This window comes from Sorex fumeus, unplaced genomic scaffold (genome assembly GCF_029834395.1).
Source record: "Sorex fumeus unplaced genomic scaffold, SorFum_2.1 ptg000037l, whole genome shotgun sequence".
Taxonomy (NCBI): Eukaryota; Metazoa; Chordata; class Mammalia; order Eulipotyphla; family Soricidae; genus Sorex; species Sorex fumeus.
The window spans coordinates 6,062,893-6,077,284 of record NW_026606094.1 but is presented as its reverse complement, the minus strand read 5'-3'; positions in this window follow the sequence as shown (position 1 = coordinate 6,077,284).

The window sequence follows — 14,392 nt, the reverse complement described above, 5'->3', positions numbered from 1 at the left end:
GAAGAATTTCAAATATCATCAAAGAAATAATGTGTGTGATGCCTTGCAGGTGAAAACACAAGGAACTTTAGAAGGATGGAACATGGAGTTTGCTTTTAAGAGTCACAGTAGATAATGGTCAAATGATGTAAAGCCTATAAAATCATAGTGAGATGTTATTACAGTGAAAATCATCCCCAGATTTCTGCCCTGCCCCATGTTTTTCTTTGAAAACATATCACAACATGATACACTTATCTATTTTTCATTCCCATTATGTCTTTGTAATGTGAGCCTCGGATGTTTGGTCTGTTCGATCTACTTTTATCTTCATAATGTGAAGAACATTATCTGGAACTTAGAAGGTGCCCTCTAAATATGTTAAAAACAAATAAAAGCCAAGAAGGGTGCACCAAATAATTTTATTTGAAGGAGTTATTGTCATTTTTCACAATATTTTTCTTCCTGGATGAATGATACCCTTTACTTTAGCCCTAACCTTCATTCTCCTTTCTTATTTTGTTCCTGCTGCTAAAGCTTTCATAGGCCATAAAAGAAGACAATTTGATAATGATCTCAAAAGGACAATACCTAGAGAGTCTTTTACTTAGGATTTTTTTATGGAAAGGGCCAGGACTTAGAACGAAAGCAGCAAGATGAATCTAGAAGTGTCTCCATTTTGGAGTTGGACAATTTAAGGGCAAATCTTAACTTGTAACATTTACTAGCAGTATGAGGAATTAACTTTCATTACCTGGCTTAACTTCATTCTAATGAAATGAGAATAATGTATACCTGTGTAACCCTTGAAAGAACTTTAGCAGACGTTATTCATTAAGAAGAACTATGAATCCATTTGTCCACCAAGTCTCATATTCATGTGTCCATTGAGTCTCCTGTAGGTTTTGAAAACAACTCTTTAGTTAGGAATAATTGTGTTGGAATCGGGAGTTCCCTGGCCTTGGGAGGCGAAGAGAGACCAGACAGACACAATTCCTGCAGGAGTACAAACGAGGTTTATTTAGACCAGCATGCTGGGGCTCCACAGCATACCCCAGAGTGGACAGTGGCTGAGAGCCCCAAGCTTCTTCAAAGGAGGTCTTATATAGGCATTCACTGGCTGTTACAGCAAGGCCCGCACATTTCATAGCCAATAGGTTTGTAACAACATATACTTTCTTATACAATCCATTTAAAAGTACCTCACTCCTTAGCCTATAGATTCAAAGATCAGCATTTACGTACATCGATTGTCAGCACAAGCAAGGTTATAGCCGGAATCATTAAGCCTTAGGTCAACTCCCTCAACCATCCACATTTTGAGTTATCCTTTACCCAACACATCTGCAGGGGTCTTTGCTAAGACAATAGTTTCCAGGCATCCGCATCCTGAGTTATCCTTTACCCAAGTCTGCAGGGTGCTTTACTGAGACAATACATTTCAGGAACAGTAAATACACCTGAATCCTGTCACACTTGGTTTAGAAAGAAGTTATGTCCTGTTCACATTCCAAGTCCCCTCTCCCCCAGGTGCAAAGCAGCCAAGCAGTTTTACAGAAAGCAATGTTGCAAGTTAGCTGAAGCACGCAAAAATTTGATGCCCTAAAATGGATTCTTTCACTTGAAAACAATTTCTAGCAATTGTTCATGGGAAGCCTAATCCTTGGTTGTAGGATGGCAGGAAAGAAGACACTGACCCCAGTTAGCCATGTGGAAAATGTTTTCTTCTGGCTAGTTGCTTACCTTCTCTGAATATATTCTCTCAACTGTAAAGCAGGTACAACTGTTAAAGGAACTAGAGGAAATTTAAAAAAGGAGGCGAGCCCAGGACTTTTTATAAGAATTTTAGGTATTTACTTACGATCATTCTTTATTTAAAACCTTTATGTGCTTTTCAAAAATTTCCCTCTTTGATGATTGAGACTTTACCTTTAAAATTTAAAAAATGAGTTATAAAATTTTTATTTTGATGAATAAAGTATAATTGTGTTTAACAGAAAAAATATGTCTAATTTTCAAAAAGACAAAATGTATTAATTCTGTCACAATGAACTTTTTTATGTATACACAAATATCAAAAAATCGGGGCTGGAGTGATATTAAACAGCGGGTAGGGCGTTTGCCTTACACACTGCTGGCCTGGGTTCGATTCCCAGCACCCCATATGGTTCCCTGAGCACAGCCAGGATAATTCCTGAGTGCAAAGCCAGGAGTAACCCCTGTGCGCCGCAGGGTGTGACCTGAAAAGCAAAAAAAAAAAAAAATAATATCTACACAAGTTTCTGTCATGCCAGGTCATGCTACATCTAGAGTCTCTGATTTATGCCATGACATTTTGACATATTGTGAAAATACAATTCTATTTTCCTATTTGATTTTCAATCATTTCACTCTGTCTCATATTTAACAATAAACCTCAGTAGAGTCAGTATACAGCACTTACAGCTTTTTATTTGTTATTTGACCCACGTAGCTATGCTGAACACTCCACTCCTGACTTTGTGCTCAGTGATTACATCTGGCAGTGTCTAGAGGACTAAATGTAGTGACAGGGTTCAGATCATTTATGTGCCAGGCAAGTGTCTGGCCCTGAAAATATTTTTAGTTAAAATATATTACTTCCCTCACACCAATTTGTTAATCCTAAATAAAAGATATAAAGATAAGGAAGATCTATAATTATGGATTAATCTATAATTATGTAATTTTTAATGGAACAAGGAAGTCAATATACATTTTTTTCTGTTGATTTTGATTATAAATGAGCAGTAATGAAGATCTGAGGGCTAATCATTTTTTTAAAGGAGAACCAACACATTGATTGTCATATGTAGTATACAACTATGTCTTAGAATTACATATAATACCCTTCTGAAAACGTTAATCCTTAAGTGAGATCTAACATTATTTACTACTCCTTATGAAGGAACTTGTCTGGAGTTACATAGGTCAAACTGGCCGGGATCGGGAGGGAGTGCAAAAATCTGGATATTTCTGCTTCAAACCTGTACATTCCACCATTACACTATATTGCTCTCCTTTGGTCATGAGAGAAGATAACATCATGGCACCTAAAATTTCAAAGAAGTGTTTGTTGTTTTAATTTCCTTTAAAATTTTTTTTCTTTCCACTCCGACTTCTTCATTACTGCTTATTTATAATCAAAACAGCATTTGATCATGAATACACTAAACTAATTTCTGAGAACTTTTCTAACTGCTTATCTCTTGGGCTCAGGCAGTCAAAGGGCACATAATTCTATATGTACATTCAGTAGCTAACTTTTATGTGTGAAAAAGGAATGCCTTTAGAGGCCAGAAAGATAATACAGGAGTTAAGGTGGTTTCTTTGCATCCTACCAGCCCCAGTTTAAATCCTTGATAACACATACAGCCACCCAAATATTGCCTCAGCACAGAGACAGAAATAGCCCCTGAATACCACCAGGTGATCCAATTATGCACAGCCCTAATATTTAAAAAGCTTTATGTATACACACACATATATGCATATATATATTTTATTTTAAAGTATATATGTATATGTAACATATGTAAGTAGAGAGAAATTCATTCCCATTATGTTTATGTGTGTGTGTGTGTATCTCTATCTATATCTATCTATCTATCTATCTATGGAGAAACTCAAAGGGAAGAAGCAAATGAGTTACTAGAAGTTTGCATCACTGGAATACTTCCTAGCTCTCATTCTCTAGACACAAGGGTGAAATTTTTCTTTACAGCAGAAGCAGGGAGTAGATTTTCTATCAATACTCAGCTGTGGAAGCGCCAAAGGAAAGCAAGCTGACTAAGGTGGGCACAGTTTTTCCCCAGGGCACTGACCTGCATTCCTGATTAAGGAGAACAGGCAGAGAATGGGACTCGGTACTTGTTTTAACATGTTGTACCTAAGGTGTCTGTTGGGTATGCAAACAAGAGGTGACTTTGTTGTTGTTTTTTAAGTCATATGATTTAGAAGATGAAGGGGACGAATAGGGTGCAGTATTCTTAACATAAGTAGCCATAGTGAGACATATCATAGGTAGCATTTGAGAAGGTGACCTCTAGAGCCAGTGTACCCAAGTTTTGAGCTCCAGGTCTCTCACTTACTGTGTGAGCTCAGGCAAATAGCACACCTTCTCTGTGTTTCAGTGCAGGGGTAAGGGAAAGAAAAAGAACTCCAGCTAATCCTGTAGATTTAATTGATTACTCAAATTTCCACATTAAGGAGAGCCAGTCAGAGAGAGAATGGAAATACCTTATGGGGTAAAAACCGCAAACATAAAAGGGGACTCAGAGAGGGAACTTTCTGGTACCTTTCTGGTACCCTTTCTGGTACCCAGGGGAAATGGTAGGAAAAGCATCTCAGACTCCCAGGAGGGTCTGAGAACAAATGATGACAAAAGAACAAAGGGGTTATCCAGGGCAATGGGCTTTGAGAGTCCAGAGATAACAGAACAGTAGATTTCAGACAAGGACAGCAAAGGACTGGACACAACATTTCAGTTCTGTCCTACATGGGGAGCAAAGAGAGAAGGGCCTGATCTCAGGGGAGATCTTGTCTACCTATGTAAACCACACTAAAGAAACTTTAATATCGTAAACAGTGGGGAGGTTATTAATTTTATACATTGAACTCAAAAACCCTCAGAAATGAGCCAGTGGAACAATCACATCTGAGCCTTCTTTTATTTTCTCTGCTAAGGATTTACAGATTTTGGTTTGGTGCCTGGCCCATAGGAAGCATCATAGGTTTTGTTGTATGGTTTCAGTTTGTATTTTAGCACTTGTTTATTGGATAATTGCTCTAGACCAAGCCTGTGCTAAAAGCAGAAAGGTATTTTTTTTCACTAATTGTTCTTGGTAACCTGGAACAGTGATCACTGTTACCATCTGATGAAAATCACACACTGGGGCAGCTGATCAATTTTTCCATGGTAACCCTCTGGGTAAGGAAAGACAGTGAAGGGTGTGAACTCAAATCTGAAGGATAATAGGAGTCAAAAACTATTAAAGGATATTTGATACCATGAGATTGGAGTGGAGCAGAGCCAGAGAACACCAACACCTCTGGATGGGGAGTGAGGGTGAAGAAGAGTAACTGAAACAGTGCAAGATGCAAGTAGAGAAACAGGTCAATCTGACATTTGCAGTTGTGACCTGGTAAGGATTTCCTTTCAGTCTGTTCTTTTTAATTTTGGTTTGGGGGCCACACTAGCAATGCTCAGGGATTATTCCTGGTTCTGCGCTGAGGAATCACTCTTGGCAGTGTTCAGAGGGCCATATGGGATGCTGGAGATCAAATCCAGGTAGACCATGCGTAAGGCATGCACCCTGCCCTCTATACTATCTCTCTGACCCCTCAGTCTATTCTTGAAGGCTGTTTAGATTGTTGCACTAGAGTTGTCCCACTATCTAGTAGATTTAATGTATGATGAATGTACCTAAAACTTTGAATCTCAGAGCTATTGTTCTCCGGTTGAAAGAATTTTCTCCTTTCACAGGACATGACCACATGGACTCCCCGTATTGTGTCTGCTTTTGTGCAGGGTTCTCTTGCCTGTTTTTACTATCTTTTCCTGGGAAGCTCTGGGATATACTTTTTGTATCTGATCAGTTTGCTAAGGCTTCAATGATGTTGCAATACATGCAGAGTTGTTTTGTTGTTGGTGGAACCCACTGGTAACTATGTGAAGTGGGGAGAAGAAAGATGGTCACTTTCTCCCATCCACCTCTGCCACCCAGGACTCAGGATTACTAGCTTTTTGTCTCATCTTGCAGAAAAGAATTTCAGGATTAGACAAACAGGGAAGTAAACAGATTTTATTTGGAGGTTTTTTAAATTGTTTTGTGTGTGTGTGCTCTGGGTCACACCTGGTGATGCACAGGGGTTACTCCTGGCTCTGCACTCAGGAATTAACCCTGGCGGTGCTCAGGGGACCATATGGCATGCTGGGAATCGAACCTGGGTCAGCTGCGTGCAAGGCAAACACCCTACCCGCTATGCTATTGCTCCAGCCCCCTTATTTGGAGGTTCTGAAAGAGAAGAGGAAGAGAAAGTGGGAGAGAGTGGAGAATAACGTGTCCAAGAGAGAACCCGGGCTTCTCCAAGGGCAGAGAGAGCCCCTACGCACATTCCAGCATTAGACATGAAAGTATGAAAGCACAGATCTCAAGAGGGAGATGTGGGCAACATGTGCTTGGCCATGTAGGCGCAAGCAGCTCATGGGCTTGGGCAGCATATACAGGCCCTTCCTTTGTTCAAGGTGGCCTTTATAGGGTTTCTCAAAACTGCCCTCATGTGGGGCTTCTACCTAGGTAGAAGTTGCTAAGGAAGCAGCTTGGAAGTGGTGATGGTCTTTGAATTTCCTTTCCTGGCCTTTTGTTTCTGCAGGAGCTCCTCTGAATCTGTTGCTATAGAGTGGTGAGGGTCTTTTCAGGTCTTAGTTCCTATTTTTTCCTGTTTTCTGCAAGGTCATCTTTTGTTATTGCCTTGGGAGGGGGCCTTTCCTTTTTGCCTGCCTGCCTACATCAGTTTCAAATGTAGAAATCTATTTGCTTACTATTCTGGGGGTCTACATATCCACTGTCAAGGTGTTTGCGAGCTTGGTTCCTTCTGAGACCATAAGGGAAAGAATTCATTCCAAAGTTCACTCCTGTACTGGTAGATGGTCATCATCTCTTCTCCCTGTGTCTTTCATCTATGACCAAATTTTCTCTTCTTTAAAGATAATTTTGCTTATATTCAATTAGGGCCCACCCAAATGACCTCACTGTAACTTAACTTTGTAAATGCTATGTCTCCATATACAGTTGCATTTTGAAAGACAGAGGGGTGGGCTGGGGGGAATTCAGTATATGAACTGTATAGACACATAATTTATCCCATAGTATTTAAGTACCGGGATCACGTCTACTTTGCTTGTTAAAAGTTTTGATGAATTCAGTATAGAAAAGCAAGGCAAAAAGAGAAATATTTTGTAACCCACTATCTTGTGGTATCAACCAAAGGAAATAAAATTTCATTTAATATCCCATTAAGTTAGCTCTTCCTTTTCCAATTCATAATATCCTAGTAAAGCTTTCCTCCTTACCTTAATAAAGAATAATAATTTGCATACATTTTTCGAGGTAACATCTATAGATATATTTGTTTATCTATCCAGCTCTATCCACTGTGATCAGTATCCTTTAAGAAATGGGAAAATTATTTAAGTCCCCCATGACCAACAGACTTGGCTATTAAATATGCTGCCTATCCTAGGTATATGGGGAGGAAGCAAGCTACACCGATGGCCTTGACCTTAAGAAGTAAATTCATGCTACTACTACTATTTTTGTCTCATGGAGTCATTACAGATCTGGTAAATATGAAGGTATCACTACCCAGAAAAAATTATGTAAGATTTTAAGTAAAATTACCCACGTCTTATTGCATTGGATCAAAATATATTTTGTAAAGTATTTTATACATTTTACATTTTTGCATAAATACAAAATTAATTGTAGATAATATTCTGAAACTTTTTTAAAAAAAGTCTGCAATGTGCAAATAAAATGTTTAAACAAATTTGAGTTTTACTAAAAATTAAATTTCAGTGAAAAGGACTCTCGTTCCTGACTAGAAAGAGTAATTGAAATTATTAAGTGGTCTTTATACCAAAGTATTTTTGCAAGGACTTTTTTCTTGTGTTTTTGAAGTAATATTTGTTTCTAGCCTTATATTGGCCTTAGGTATACAGACTTGTAGATCGACATCTGTATAAACAACATTATGTACATAACAACATTATGTACATAAGTCAAGTTGCCATCTGCCATCTTATATTTGATCCCCTTCCATCTAATTTATAACATTTCCCTCTGCCAGCCACTATTTTGTTCTTGTTGGACTTTTTGTTTTGATGGTAACACAGACAGAAAAACTGGGCTTGCAACAGCATATCTCAAGCACTCAGAATCAGTTCATGCTCAAAGTAACACAATGGCCTTGCGACGAGGGAATGAATACCAAGGTATACCAAGACTATCTAAACTGGATTTATGTACTTCAGTTTCCATTGGCTTCACATCAGTGACTTCCATCTTCAGCAAGAGGATAGAGTTGATGCCAGCAGAGGAAGAATTAAGAACCCATGCTTCAATTTTCAGCGTGTCTGAGCAGAAGTGCTTAAGAAAGAGTTATGTGAAGTTTCGAGTTGTCTACCTCTTTCTGAATCACAGCTCTGTAAAGGAGAAGTTTATATTCTGCTTTCCTTTCATGAGAAAACATTTTGAGAAGACAATGATTAAAGGCTCTGGCATTTCATCAAGTTGACACCTTGATGTAGATAAGCAGACACAGAAAGCAGTGGACCACAGTGTTGAATTCTTGGTCTGGTCACTTTGTGTTAGTAATCAGCAAAGGTATTAGGGCGCTGTATTCACTAAATGCCTCTGACTTTTATTTTCAGAGAAAACTTTTTAGCATATCAAAGATGTTAATAAACATGAAATTTAAAAAAAAGACTTGCAAAATATGAAGTTTTTTGAAGGCGGCAGCTGGCAGCCTAAAGCTTTTAATTCCTCCAGTATATGCCACAAAATATTTTTAAAATGTCAAGCATAGATCACTTCAATTAGCCATTATCTCTACTCCAAACCACAGTGGCTTGACCTTTTTGGAGGGACACAACTTTCACCAATTATTTTGTTGCTATTTTAGGACTAAACTACTGCATCAAGGTAGCTTGTATTTTGGTTTAAAAGATCTTTTATTTCTGGGGGTGGGGAGGAGGGCCAGACCTGGCTGTACTCAGGATTTACTCTTGGTTTTGTGCTCAGCTGAATCAGAAATTATTCCAGCTGATGCTCAGGAGATTGTGTGTATTTGCCAGGATTGAACTGAGATCTACCACATGCAAGGAAAGTGTTTGGCCTCCCTATACCATCTTCCCAACTCCCTAGGTCTTTCTTTTCTAGAGAGGCACCTCCCAAGCAGTGTTCAAGAGACACAGAACTGCCCCCTCCTGAAATTCTTGGCCAAGCAGCTGACCACGAGGCAGTTTCATTTCAGTTTTTGCATACCTCCAGGAAGCTGTTTCTGAAGGCCAGAGCTGAGATCTTGTTTACAATGAATATGCACAGCCATGCTGTCAAGATCCCCTGCTTCCTGTGTCCAAGACAAGGAAGTTTCTCAAAAAATACGTCAGTAACTTTTAATAAATCTTTGCAAATCCCCTGTGAAGTGGGTCTTTAAAATGCCCCTGTTTGAAATCAGATGAAGTATTTATTTGACTTGGCTCAAGCTTACAGTGACATAGAGCCAGAGCAGACAGATGCAGAAGAGGAACTTGATGTGATAGAAACCAACCCGATTAAGTAAGAAATTAAGGAAATAAGCATTGATGGATATGCCAGGGTTGATAATAAAGAATCTAGGGGACAGGAGCACAAAATGTGCCTTTTCTCAGAGTGAGGAGGCATCAGAATGAGTTGGGAGGAAAAAGGGTCAGTGTGGGGAGAGGAAGTAAGCAGGGATCAAAGGTCAAGTGCAAGGTAAGGGGAAAGAGCAGTTGTCAGGAGACCTTGATACCATGGCTGTGCATATTCATTGTAAACAAGCTCTCAGCTCTGGTCTTTAGAAACAACTTCCTGGAGGGATGTAAAGACTGAAATGAAATTGCCTGGTGGTCAGCTGCTTGACCAAGAATTTCAGGGGTGGGGGGGGGGTCCTGGGTCTCCTGAACACTGCTTAGGAGGCGCCCCTCTAAAAAAGAAAGAATTAGGGAGTTGGAAAGATAGTACGGGGGGAGGAGGGCAAGTACTTGCCTTGCATGCTGTGGATCCCAGTTCAATCCTGGCACCACAAACGATTTTCTGAGCATCAGCTGGTGTTGGGGCTGGAATGAATCCATGTAGACTGTAGCACACAACAGGCAGGAACATAGGGACCCATGAAAATGGGCGAGATTTCTCGTGTGTCCTGACTGGTTTGGATAAAGCTGAACATTTCCTCCCTTCAAACTGCCTTTAGTAAATAATTTCATAAATTTCAACAAGTCTCACAATTTGTTGTGAGATGTTACTGGTGCCCGCTGGAGCAAATCCATGAACAATGGGAGGGCCTTTACCTTTACCTTAACATTGATAATCCTAGTGAGGATATAGAGCAATTAGAGCCCTCATGCTTTGCTTGTGGGAATTTGAAATGGTAATTTTACACTTTGAAAAATTGACATCATCTTAAGAAATTGAAAATATATCTATCACTGTCAATGTCCTCCCATTGTTCATCGATTTTTTTGAGCAGGCCCAGTAACATCTCCATTGTGACAATTGTTACTGTGTTTGGCATATCGAATATGTCACGGGTAGCTTGCCAGGCTTTGCCATGCAGGCAAGATACTCTCCATAGCTTGCCGGTCTCTCAAAGAGGGGCAGAGAAATAGAACTTGGGTTGGCCATGTTGGTTGCTTGCAAGGCAACTGCCTTACCCGCTGTGCTATCACTCCAGCCCATATATATATATGTATGTATATATATATGCATATATATGCATATATATATCATGCAATTCAGCAATTCAACTCCTATATATTTATAGGAAAAAGTGTCCCCGCAAGGACTTGAAGTCATTTAAAAAGCCCCAAACTAGAAACAGCCCAAATGTACACTAACATTTGATTGTATATTATTGGTTAATGATATTATTGATTAATGATAAAGAAGATAAAGAAGATTAATTTGATTAATAATAAAGAAGATGTGGTTCCATCTAGTTAATACAATACTTGTTCTCAATAATAAAGAATTAATTACTTATATATGTAATAATTTGAAAAAATATTGAAAGTGTTGTTCTTTCATGTGGTGTCACATGATATCAAGAGTGGCTTTCAAAGGAAGGCAGGTACAAAAAATTCAGAAGGTGAGATTCAACTTATTTAAAACTCTAGAAAATATCAGATGAGTGTGTGCTCAGGTACTGGAGGGTTGGGTGGAAGGGAGAGGGAACTGATGAGGATAAGAGGACACTGCTCTATTCCTGATCGTGTAATGCATTTAACAAAACTCAGAAATTCTCAGCCAACAAACTAACTTTACCTTCTACAGAAGAAAATGGGTCTATGGATTAATGCTGTTAACATTTCAAAAAGTGCTGGAGAGAACACAGCAGGTAAGGCATTTGCCTTTCATGTGGCCAACCCTGCTTCAAATCTCCAGCACAAGGGTCACTTCTGAGCACAGAGCCAAGAAACACCCTGATCACTGTCAGGTGTGACAACAACAAAAAAAAGCAATTAAATTAAAAACTTTTAAAATATCTGCCTGCACTCTTTACAAAAGCCAGAATCTGGAAAAAACCTGAGTGCCCAAGTGCAGACGACTGGTTAAAGAAATGTTGGTACATCTACACAATGGAGTACTATGTAGCTGTTAGAAAAGATGAAGTCTTGAAATTTACATACAAGTGGTACTACATGAAAGGCATCATGCTAAGCGAAATGAGTCAGAAAGAAAGGCATAGATAGAGAAAGATTGCATTCATCTGGGGAACATAAAGTTACAAAATAGGAGACTAACACCCAAGAATAGCCAAGATAAGTATAGGAGGTTTAATCCATGGTTTGGAGGCCAGTCACGCATGCTAGGGGAAAAGGCAGCTCAGATAGAGGAGGAGGACCAAATAAAGTGTATTGGGAGGATCCTCCCAGGATGGGAGAAGCATGCTGAAAGTAGACTATAGACCGAACATGATTGCCACTCAATGCCTCTTTTGCAAACCACAGCACCCAAAAGGAGAGAGAGAACAAAAGGGAATGCCCTGCTACAGAGTCAGGGTGGGATGGGGGGGATGGAGGGTGGGAGGAATACTAGGATCCGTGGTGGTGGAAAATGGGCACTGGTGGAGGGATGGGTACTTAATCATTGTATAATTGAAACCCAAGCAGAAATATTTGTAAGTCTATAACTGTACCTCTTGGTTTGTCACTAATAAAAATTTAAAAATAAATAAATAAATAAATAAAATTTTAAAAAAAGAAAAAAATAGTAAAATATCTGCCTGAATTCTAATATTGATTAGCCAAAATAACTGCAAATATTAAGCAAGAAGTTTTATATTTTAGAAAAGGGTAAATCAATAATAGAACCCATAAGATAGATTCAGTATTTAAATTAACCTGTTTTGGTTTTGGAGTCACATCTGGCAGTACTCTTGACTACTTCCTGTGTGGTGCTCATGAGCCAGATGGTGCCAGAGGAAGAGGAAGCCTCAGTTTCCCCCTTGCACACTGTTGCTTGCAGCTCCATTTTAGCTGATTTAATTCCTATATTTAGGGACTCCTGTAAATTATTGGACTTTCTGAGACTGGGTAGTTTACACTTTCCCAAGACCATAAATTCTGTTCCAGCTCTTTGGTTTACAGGAGACCAAGAGATAATGCACAATACTTGGGAACATGGTCAAATAAATAAACTAAAAAGTCTTAAAGAGACAACTTCAATATTCTAAATGGAAAATTAAATACATACAGGGTGTTATTCTTATCACACAAATGGACTCTACATTAACAAGACATCTCTGGGAAATGAATGGGAATCCTTTCATACTTTGATACATACACAAAAACCCACTATTCCTATAAAAGCCTACAAAAAATGAGTTGTACTTAGCTTAGTCCTCTATTAAAATCCTACCTTGCTTGGAATTTTTTTCTATTTATTTTCCAATAAATTTTTCTATTTTCTAACTCTGGGCATGCGCATTTTTGGCTCAGTATTTCCACTTTTTAAAAGTACTGAAGAACCTGGGAACTATGCACGGACCGAGAGATTTGCTCCTAGAATGGAAACTGGAGGTTGTATATGCAAGAATATGTGGACCAGCACTTTGAACTATCCCCTCAAAGTAAGTTAAGGTTTTTCCTTAATTTTTTTTTAATATAAGGATCACTAGGAAGAAGTTAGCCCACATGATGTGCAATGCTCAGAAACCATCAGAGTTGAGCAGTGCTAACAGTGCCAGGGTCCGCTAAAGCTACAAATAGTGGTGATGGGAAGGGTTAGCATGCAGTGCCAGGTCAATCTTCAGTCTTTAGCAAGACTTTTGATGCATCCGTGTTCTTTATTTCTATGGTTTGGTTTTAGTTTGAATTTTGGGGCCTCGCAACTGCTACTTTCTGCTTGGTGCACAAGGTTGGTCACTGCTGGTGCTCAGGAAGCCATGGTGGTACCAGGAATCGAATCTAGGACATCTACATGCAAAAGTCATTTAACCTTTTCCTCTGTTTAACTCTCTTCCCAGGTTTATTTTTAATCTTTGAAGTAAGTTGCTGGGTTATTCACTTCTAAGGCTTCTCATTATCTTTGAGAACTCGGTGATGAAATATACCACATTGTGCTGCATATATGAGGAATAATATGTAAATTCAAGAATGGCTAAATAAATAAAGGGAGATTCTCTTCTTGGCCATGTGTTTTATCTGTGTTTTACAAATGATTTGCTTAAAGACATGTAGTTATGCACCTTTGTCCAATTTGAACATGACTACATTTGAGAGTTCAATGGCACCATAATCACTGAAGCAAGAGTGGTGAAATGACATTTAAATACTGGCACATTAGAGGAAAACATTCATTGAGAAACCGTGAGTCTCTAATTTAAGCTAAATACATAAAAAGGGATGGTACATATAGAGTCACGATATCTGAAAAAGCAGAGAATTTTAGTTGATATAAAGTTTATTGTTATTATGAGGTGTAATGTAATTGTTGGAAAACTAAAAGAATTAGTATACCATGAGGACATTCATCAGTTCCCTTAATACATCTTTTTAGTGTTTCAGACATTGCAGTGGACAGAGAGTCTCCAATTTGGGAACGGTCTTTAGACCTCAAAGTTCTTTCCTAATTTTGTTTGTGTTTTTGACCTCTAAGATAGCTTTTATTTCAGCATACATCTACCATCCCAAGCCATCCCTTCAACCGTCATTTACTTAGTAGTCCCTTCTCCATCCCAGCTGCCTTTTCTCCCAGCACTGAAAATAAGACTATAGACCAAACATGATGGTCACTTAGTGCCTGTATTGCAAACCATAATACTCAAAAGGAGAGAGAAAATTAGAGGGAATGTGCCTGCCATGGAGGCAGCGGGTGGGAAGGGATGGGGGTGGGGAGAGGGATACTAGGAACATTGATGGTGGAGAATGGACACTGGTGGAGGGATGGGATTTCCAACATTGTTTGACTGAAACGAAATCATGAAAGTTTGTAACTCTTTAACTGTATCTCACGGTGATTCATTAAAATAAATAAATAAATAAATAAATAAATAAATAAAACGCTGTCATAAAACAAAACAAAACAAAAAGAAAGCTTTTATTTAGAATGATGATGTAATCACAAGTCAAATGGAAGACCGAGGATGTGGC